Source organism: Triticum urartu, chromosome 5A (assembly GCF_056163025.1).
Source record: "Triticum urartu cultivar PI428250 chromosome 5A, HENAU_Tu73, whole genome shotgun sequence".
NCBI lineage: Eukaryota > Viridiplantae > Streptophyta > Magnoliopsida > Poales > Poaceae > Triticum > Triticum urartu.
In genome coordinates this window covers 345906025-345916827 of record NC_141877.1, presented here as the reverse complement: position 1 = coordinate 345916827, position 10803 = coordinate 345906025, and positions in this window count along the sequence as shown.

The following is a 10803-nucleotide window of genomic DNA, read 5'->3' as shown; positions in this document are numbered from 1 at the left end:
GAACACCGGGAATGGGAAGAAGGGGTTTACAAATGCATCGGACTATTTAGAAACCTGGGATGACTCAGACAGCATAACGGTTGTAAATGCTCAAAAAGGATTTTGAGACATCGTGCAAAATGGTGGCATAACCACTCAACATTGTAATATCAAGGTTCCGAGATCAACTGTCAACACACGGAAGTAGTAGGAACTGAACTGAGGCTTGAATCAAACAATCCTATAAGTCTACGAATTGGTAACACGTGATCCTGATAGAAAGATGAGAACCCTAGTCCTTAATCCCCGCGGGAAAGAAGAGGGTGATTCAGATCAGAAGGAAATAAGGTAAAGGAGTAAAAAAGAGCCTTACATTCCCTTCCACAATCAATTCCTTTATATAGCTAAACCATTTCTAGACTCGACTTCGACCAGTTTGGCTTCGTAATCCTACAAGCAGTCAGGCTCTGATACCAAAGCTGTCAGGACCCCGATCCTAAGTCACACCAATCTAGCATGTAACACATCATATCACTTTGCGGCCTCACGCACGGTATCCCCACGGGTGCCATCTTACCTGGCCTGGGACCATTTGTGCCTTTTGGCTCACGTATGTGATAGTGTCACTAGCATCCATATGACAGAGAAACCGGGCCGAGATGACTAGTCGCAAACCCAAGGTGGAACTAACTTTCAGGGACAGGCATACATAACCCAGCAATCCACGTGTCAGTCATCAACGTATGAACCCAAGTCGTAGTAAGCTACAAGGACTTAAAGGAACAACGCGCGACATTTCCCCGAAGGGATAGACACAGGAGCAAAGAAGGACACATGCCGATCATCCCATGTGTTCGGGAGCAGTAGCAAGCTACCATGGCTCAGTGGAAGCACTAGGAGACATTTCCCCATAAGAGAGGCTACCAAGAATAAACAACTAGATTGCCGGATCCCACACATACCAAGCATTCCAAAATCATACAAACAACATGCTCAATATGTGCAAATACAACATGGCATCACAATAAAACTCTACGGCTCAAAGTATTTATTCAATTATTCATAAGGCTCCGAAGAGTCATACATGGTAAGAATTACATTCATGGGTCACATGACCGAAAATACAGGGCACACAGGCAACAGAAGCATAAACATGTCTGGGTACAGACATCTGAAAAGGAAGAAGGCTTTAGAGCCTGACTATCTACAGGACCCTCCCAAGGGTACAAGATCGTAGCTAAGGTAACAAGTTAAACGTTGAAGTACACGCGGATCTACTAGTGAGACTTAGGTCTCTCTACAAAACATAAATTAAGCAAACGTGAGTACAAATGTACTTAGCAAGACTTACATCAGAACTATCTACATATGCATCAGTATCAAAAGGGGGGTTGTGGAGTTTAACTGTAGCAAGCCAGCTTTGACTGTGGCTACCATGAACTACGACCGCAGGTAACTATTTTGAGGTGGCGCACACGAGTCCACATATTCACCATATCAATACACCACTATGTATTCTCTCCCGTCTCCCTACGAGAAGGCCATCCATAGCACTCACACTTGTCTTGAGACTTTTATGAGTAACCATTAACTTGTCTATGAACTGCATAAGCAACCAAGTAGTCCATTACCACGGACGCGGCTATTCAAATAATTTGATAACCCTGCAGGGGTGTACTTCTTCACACACACTCTCACCACTTACTACCATTTACATGACATCTTCTCGGCAACCTTCAAGCAGAAGCCCAGCGAGGGTGTCGGCCACGACCTTACTAACCACATAAGTCTCTAGTCTAGGTTTATCGCCTATTCGGGTTCCATCCACAAGGAGATCCGGCCGGGGTTTCCACTACGGCCCCAAACGATGTGTGCAGGGTTCCCGGGTCACCAAACAGGCGACTCGGTACACCGGGCCACATGCCTACCGCATCACAGCCCACCCCTAGGGCCAGCACTGTGCACGGCCTCCAGCATACTACTCATGCTAGTGGGTTTCAACTATTTACTATGGCAATGACAGGTCATGCAGAGGAAAGGGGTTCAACTACTGTGGCATGTAACATTGAAACAGTGTTGTCCTAATGCAGTAAAAGAGAGCAAGAGCAAGAGAGTGGGATTGTATCGGAATGTTCAATGGGGGTTGCCTGCCTGGCACTTCTGAAGATAGTAAAACTCTTCATCGGTGTCATCGAACTCATCGTCAGAGCTACGTCCACTAAGAGGAAATAACACCGACAAACAAGAGGGAACACAATCAATGCAATGCAACAATATGATGCATGATCATGACATGGAAACATGCTGTGATTTGAGCTAATGTAGCTAGAACCAGTTTAAATGAAGTTGGTTTGAACCCAAGGTTCAAATTCAAACTCCACATGAGACATTTAAAATGCCATTTGTTCAAATTGTCATATACAGTAACTTTAGATTGTTCAAACATGCATGATAATTCCATAAACATATTCTTTGGATTTTTCTGATGATTTTTCATATATAAATTATTTCATTCTGAGCTACGGTTGAATTTCTATGATTTTTAGAAGTTTTGGATATTTTATGAAATAAATAAATCATTTCTGATTTATTCAAAATCCCAAAAACATTTACTGCATCAGCATGAAGTCGATGTCATGTCAACAAGTCAACAGGGACTATTCTAGGTCAAACCTGATAGTGGGTCCCACTGGTCAGTGTCACGCTACTGGTTAGGGTCGCTGACATGTGGGTCCGGTCAACGGCAACGTCAGCACGGTCAAAACTGATGCATGGGGTCACTGTGGTTAGTTAAAACTAAATAGGAACTAAATCGTGGTTAATTAGGCAGTGGGGCCTAGCTGTCAGTGTCACTAGGGGTTAACTAACGGGGCTGTTAGCGGCTAATGATGTTGCCACGTCAGCACGCCGGAGTTGAACGCCGGCGAGCACACAAACGCGACGGCGACTCTCAGGAACGCGCTACGGGCAGTGGTTTGGCATGCTGAGGGCACCATGGAATAGCCCTTGCTCACCCGCATCTAGCGGCAGTGAGGTTGGACGCAGGGATTGCCAGTACCGACATCGACGACGAGGTTTGTGGCGGCCGTGGTTCTGGCGTGCTCCGTAGGACGAATGCGTGGTGGTTTTCGGGTCCTGGGAGGGTGCGGAGAACGGTGCCACACTTGGTTTTGAGCCCTAGTGGCTGCAGCAACGGCGGTGACATCGTCGGCGGCGTGGAGCTTGCGGGCACGGTGGGGGTCGGAGCTAGAGCACGCGCGTGAGTGTGGGGATAGGGGGAGCAAGAGGGGCTCACGGCGGTTCGAATGAAGGGGACGGCGAGCTCGGGGGTGGCCTGACGGCGACGTATGGGCAACTGCGATCTCAGTCAACTGAGGTAGAAGACGATGATGGTGACGACCCTAGGGGTGTTCGGCATCGCTTGCATCGACAAAGAGGGCGATGGTGATGAGGCAAAGGCCATGGACACGTTGGCAGGTCGAGCAGGTGGCTGTTGCTACGGCAACAACGAGCGGCGGCGACAGGCGCGCTCCATGGTGCTACGAGGAAGAGTAGAGGAGGGGGAGGGGTCCTGTGAGAGAGGGTAAAGGTGCAAGGGGTCGAGGGCGTCGCATTGGCGTCCTTTGCCGCTCCGGGGCAGCGGCGGGAAGAAGGAGGTGGCCGTGCGTGTGCTAACGCGCAGCAAACACGCGCTCGACGTCCTCCTGGCAGGAGCTTGAGGACGGTGGCGCTGGTGGGCTGGGCCAACAGTGCCAGGCTAGGTAAGCTACATGTAAGTTTGTGTTCTGTATTATTTTCCTTCTATTTTTCTTTTACTTAATCTCTTTTGCCACTCTTTTCAAATAGAACAAATCCAAAACCAGTGACAAAATTCCCCTGAATATTTCTATGTTGCATAGTGGAGTTATCCAAAAGGACATAAGCTAAGTCCAGGGGGTTTTGAATTTATATCCTATTTAATATGAATATAAACCCAAATTCAAGTACCATATTGATTTAAATTCAGTGCCCAAAATAGTTCTTAAAAATGTTCATAATTTTTGGTTTGATATATAGTTTCTGCCGAAATTCTCAGGACTATTTTTAAGGTACTTTGGATTTAATGAATGCGATTTAAAGGGTTCTTGCCCCTCTTTTAAAATAATTTCTGAGGCTTAGAATATTCCTCAATTCAATTTCTTGAATTAAACATGATGCATGCTCAGTGATGCAACTAATACACTCAGATATTCTAGGGCTGTGACACAATGGTCGGATTTTGGAGCAATGGTAACATTACTTAAGGAACAAGTAATGCTAACTCCTCGGTCTGAGACAAATATCTCGCAGCGAAGAATATCACAGTCTCTTGCTGGCAAGTATTTGCTCGTAACACAAAGGGATTTCTCTCGCAACTTTCATAGGATTTGGGTTTAGCATCACATAATCAAAGTTTCGAACACTACACCCCTCTTAATAGTATGGTGGTCCTATGACTCAATAAAGAGAAGAAGAAGAAGAAGAATAAGAAGAAGAAGAAAAAGACTGCAACGCTGGGAGATTACCTTCGTCATTTACATCAAACTCCTCGTGATCTCAGGGACCTCTTACTATGTGTGCACAAGCAAACACATAAGTCCCAAACTGTTTATGTCAACAAACTACAAAACATAAGGGGCCTATCATTGCACCAACATTCCTCACATCTTCTTCTTCCCCAACAGGCCACCACACGGGCCGTCGGCGGAACTACCGCACCCCGGCCCCCCGTGGCAGGTGGCGCTACCGCCACTGCCTCGTCGCCCTCCCTCGTCTGAACCACCCGCCACCGCTGCCCCCGGCCATCCCTCTAGCCCCCCAACCCCCCCCCCATCCCGTGTTGAGTATTTCCTCTAGCAAGGCCTGACCACCGCCCCCGACCACCGCCGTCCACCACCACCACCACCCGAAACTCTAAGATAGATAATGGGGTAGCCCTCGATGAGCCCCTTCCTTCCCTTTGGCAAACTCTTAAAAATTGACTGACACCAATTTGAAATTCAATCGACTGTCATTTAGGTAATGTGAAAAAATATAGAAGCCTCATAAACATACTGTATGAACGAAAATTAGGTGTCAGCAGTTGGATGGCTGAGTTTGGTTTGATCACATGTGGTACCATGTGCCGGTGAAAAAGGCAAGCCGACGCGCATTCACTTGGGTTTGCGGTGTGGTGGACCGACTGTGTGAGGGTGCAGTGCGACCGTGATAGGCGTGCGTAAGTTTACATCCTTTTCATTTTGAACTTGTAAATCATAACATTTGGGTTATGAAGGTGAGCGACTTCGATTTCAGTACGTACTGTACTGTGTTAAAAAGAAGGGCGGGTTTTCCTTCCCGGGATCGATCGATGCAAATCCTAATTATAAATGCGACGATGGGCTGGGATAGTTTGGCCCATGCTCGGATTGCTGACATGCGTCCCCGCATGCCAATGAAATGTGAAGCCGATTTGTGTTGAGTGGCGGAGCAGATCAAACATGCGCTGGTCTGATCCGAACGCGACAGGTGTTCTGTGAGTGTTCCTTTTCCTCGTTTTAACCTTGTGAAGATAACCCCCTGAACAATAAAATTGTGAAGATAACATTTGGTGGTACTTTGACATCGCGCAACACATCGATGGACTTCCCGATTATAATGACGCTAAATTTTCTACTAAATCCCGTAAAAAGGTGTCCTTTTCGCCCCTCTGGCCGCAATCATCGTGTTAATCATATATCCCCAAATTCTTGTATACAAGGCGACAAACTTATATTACAGATACCAGGGTAAGCATTAAAGTTGGTTTAACCCAATGTTAAAAGCTAGCTTTCCTCCTTGTTTGACATGTCAACTAATGTGTCTTTTTTCTTCAACGCCCAACAAGCCAACCCTCTCAGTGCCCATTGGTTGATTAATGCAGCGCATGCAAACCAACCTTCTCACTTCCACATGCATGCTAGGGATATTAATGTCGTTGGTTGCTAGTAGTACGAGGCAAACCCCATCAATTTTGACTCGATTAGTGTTACTGGCCTTATATAGCTGCAAATTGTAATTTTGATAGTGGCCTTGTATACAAAAAATGGAGGGAGTAACTATTTGACTTCCTTCCCCATTACAATGACGTCGATGATATCTCGATCGCTATGGCTTTGGCGAAGTGCGTTCTATGGAGCACACCATTGAGGCAGACGATGGTATGTCGTTCACAAGTGTTGCCTGCTGATAACCCACAAGTATAGGGGATCGCAACAGTTTTCAATAAGTAAGAGTGTCGAACCCAACGAGGAGCTAAAGGTAGAACAAATGTTCCCTCAAGTTCTATCGACCACCGATACAACTCTACGCACGCTTGACGTTCGCTTTACCTAGAACAAGTATGGAACTAGAAGTACTTTGTAGGTGTTGTTGGATAGGTTTGCAAGATAATAAAGAGCAAGTAAATAAAAGGTAGGGGTTGTTTAGATAAAGAAATAATAAAGTAAATATAACGAGTGTGGAAAAGTGGTGGTAGGAGTTGTGAAATTGCCCCTAACCAATTGACTACTTTACTAGACCGATAGCAAGTATTATGTGGGAGAGGCCACTGCTAGCATGTCATCCCTGACTTGGAATTCTATGCACTTATGATTGGAACTATTAGCAAGCATCCGCAACTACTAATGTTCATTAAGGTAAAACCCAACCATAGCATTAAGGTATATTGGTCCCCCTTCAATCCCGTATGCATCAATTTCTATGCTAGGTTGAAGCTTCTGTCACTCTTGCCCTCCAATACATAGTCCTATCAACATACAACTAACCCTAGGGTGTGATCCACGCGTGCAATCATATGATGGGCCCCAAAGGACAGCAACATAACCACAAGCAAATTAAATCAATCCTAGTAATTCATCAACCACCGATAGGACAACGAAAATCTACTCAGACATCATAGGATGGCAACACATCATTGGATAATAATATGAAGCATAAAGAACCATGTTCAAGTAGAGGGTACAACAGGTTGCGGGAGAGTGGACCGCTATAGATAGAGGGGGGAAGGTGATGGAGATGTTGGTGAAGATGGCGGAGGTGTTGATGTAGATCGCAGTGATGATGATGATGGCCACGGTAGCGTTCCGGCGCCACCGGAAGAGAAGGGGAGAGGGGGCCCCTTCGTCTTCTTCTTCCTTAACCTCCTCCCTAGATGGGAGACGGGTTTCCCCTCTGGTCCTTGGCCTACATGGCATGGGAGGGGCGTGAGCCCCTCCGAGATTGGATCTATCTCTCTATCTCTCTCTGTTTCTGCGTTCCCCGATTCTTCCCTTTCACCGTTTCTTATATTCCCGGAGATCCGTAACTCCGATTGGGATGAAATTTTGACACGATCTCTATCTGGAAATTAGCTTTCTTGTGGCGAAAGAAGGGCATAAACCGCCTTACGGGGTGGCCACGAGGGTCAGGGGCGCGCCTGCCTTCCCAAAAATCATATATATTCCAAAAAAATCTCCGTCAAGTTTTATTCCGTTTGGACTCCGTTTGATATGGATATTCTGTGAAACAAAAAACATGCAACAAACAGGAACTGGCACTGGGCACTGGATCAATATGTTAGTCCCAAAAATAGTATAAAAAGTTGCCAAAAGTATATGAAAGTTGAATAATATTGGCATGGAACAATCAAAAATTATAGATACGACGGAGACGTATCAGCATCCCCAAGCTTAATTCCTACTTGTCCTTGAGTAGGTAATGTTAAAAAAGATAATTTTTGATGTGGAATGCTACCTAGCATAATCTTGATCACATATCTAATCATGGCATGAATATTAAGATACGAGTGATGCAAAGCAATAGTCTATCATTTGACATAAAAACAATAATACTTCAAGCCCACTAATAAAGCAATCATGTCTTTTCAAAATAACAAGGCCAAAGAAAGTTATCCCTACAAAATCATATAGTCTGGCTATGCTCCATCTTCACCACACAAAATACTCACATCATGCACAACCCCGATGACAAGCCAAGCAATTGTTTCATACTTTTGACATTCTCAAACCTTTTCAACTTTCACGCAATACATGAGCGTGAGCCATGGACATAGCACTATAGGTGGAATAGAATGGTGGTTGTGGAGAAGACAAAAAGGAGAAGATAGTCTCACATCAACTAGGCGTATCAACGGGCTATGGAGATGCCCATCAATAGATATCAATGTGAGTGAGTAGGGATTGCCATGCAACGGATGCACTAGAGCTATAAGTGTATGAAAGCTCTAACTGAAACTAAGTGGGTGTGCATCCAACTTGCTTGCTCATGAAGACCTCGGGCATTTGAGGAAGCCCATCATCGGAATATACAAGCCAAGTTCTATAATGAAAATTCCCACTAGTATAAGAAAGTGATAACTCAAGAGACTCTCTATATGAAGAACATGATGCTACTTTGAAGCACAAGTGTGGAAAAAGTATAGTAGCACTGCCCCTTCTCTCTTTTTCTCTCATTTTTTATTTTTAAATTTTTTTTATTTTTTTGGTGGGCTTATATGGCCTCTTTTTTTTATTTGGGCTTCTTTGGCCTCTTTTATTTTTTTGTAAAGTCCGGAGTCTCATCCCGACTTATGGGGGAATCATATTCTCCATCATCCTTTCCTCACTGGGGAAATGCTCTAATAATGATGATCATCACACTTTTATTTACTTACAACTCAATATTACAACTCGATACTAGAACAAAGATATGACTCTATATGAATCCCTCCGGCGGTGTACCGGGATGTGCAATGATCTAGTGTAGCAATGACATCAAAAAACGGACAAGCCATGAAAACATCATGCTAGCTATCTTACGATCATGCAAAGCAATATGACAATGAATGCTCAAGTCATGTATATGATGATGATGGAAGTTGCATGGCAATATATCTCGGAATGGCTATGGAAATGCCATGATAGGTAGGTATGGCGGCTGTTTTGAGGAAGATATATGGTGGGTTTATGGTACCGGCGAAAGTTGCACGATACTAGAGAGGCTAGCAATGGTGGAAGGGTGAGAGTGCGTATAATCCATGGACTCAACATTAGTCATAAAGAACTCACATACTTATTGCAAAAATCTATTAGTCATCGAAACAAAGTACTACGCGCATGCTCCTAGGGGGATAGATTGGTAGGAAAAGACCATCGCTCGTCCCCGACCGCCACTCATAAGGAAGACAATCAATAAATAAATCATGCTCCGACTTCGTTACATAACGGTTCACCATACGTGCATGCTACGGGAATCACAAACCTCAACACAAGTATTTATACAATCCACAACTACCCACTAGCATGGCTCTAATATCACCATCTTTATATCGCAAAACTATTGCAAGGAATCAAACATATCATATTCAGTGATCTACAAGTTTTATGTAGGATTTTATGACTAACCATGTGAATGACCAATTTTTGTCATCTCTCTAAATAGATATACGTGAAGCAAGAGAGTTTAATTCTTTCTACAAAATATGTGCCCACGCTCTAACAAATATAAGTGAAGCAAAAGAGCATTCTACAAATGGCGGTTGTCTATGGAAAGAGAAACAGGCAATCCAAACTTCAAATGATATAAGTGAAGTACATGAAGCATTCTATAAAGCCATACTCAAAAGATATAAGTGAAGTGCAATGAGAATTCTATAAATCAACCAAGGACTATCTCATACCAGCATAGTGCATAAAAGAAAAATGAAAACTAAATGCAAAAGACGCTCCAAGATTGCACATATCGCATGAACGAAACGAATCCGAAAACATACCGATACTTGTTGAAGAAAGAGGGGATGCCTTCCCAGCATCCCCAAGCTTAGACGCTTGAGTCTCCTTGAATATTTACTTGGGGTGCCTCGGGCATCCCCAAGCTTGAGCTCTTGCCTCTCTTCCTTCTTCTCACATCGAGACCTTCTCGATCATCGAACACTTCATCCACACAAAATTTCAACAGAAAACTCGGTAAGATCCGTTAGTATAATAAAGCAAATTACTACTCTAAGTATTGTTGCAAACCAATTCATATTTTGTTTTTTCATTTTGTATACTGTAATATAACTTTTTCATGGCTTAATCCACTAATATAAATCGATAGTTTCATCAAAACAAGCAAACTATGCATCAAAAACAGAATCTGTCTAAAACAGAACAGTCTGTAATAATCTGAACATTCACCATACTTATGATGCTTGAACAATTCTACAAAAATTAGAAAAAATAAAAAAATTGTATAGGAAGATAGTGCAAGAAGAATCAGAACCATTTGACATTCCAGATAAAGATGTAAAATCGTGCACTACAGCCAAAGTTTCTGTCCTGCACCGTACAAACCATCAAGCAAATGTAAACATCCTAAAGGCAAACCTTGGCACATTATTTTTATTTCTAAACTTTATAAAAGAACACAACAGAAATAAATGACTCTCTAACACTTCCGGGTTGTCTCCCTGGCAGCGCTTTCTTTAAAGCCATTAAGCTAGGCATATAGTGCTCAAGTAATGAATCCACCCGGATCCCAAGGTATATCAAAGCCAATTTTAATTAACAATGATTTGTAATTTAGTAGTGAGCACAAGGTAACATATATCATGTAATGACAAAGTCTAACTCTCTTCCTATGCATCGGCATATCATAAAAGAATAATTCATGCACACATAGTAAAGGCCAATGCATAGTATAAACAGTTTCTTGCAATTTTATCGTATTGGAAACATAGAGAGGTGGAGATATTGTTCCTCTCTCATAATAATTGCAAGTAGGAGCAGCAAGCACATGCATATTATATTCATCAAAATCATCATGTGT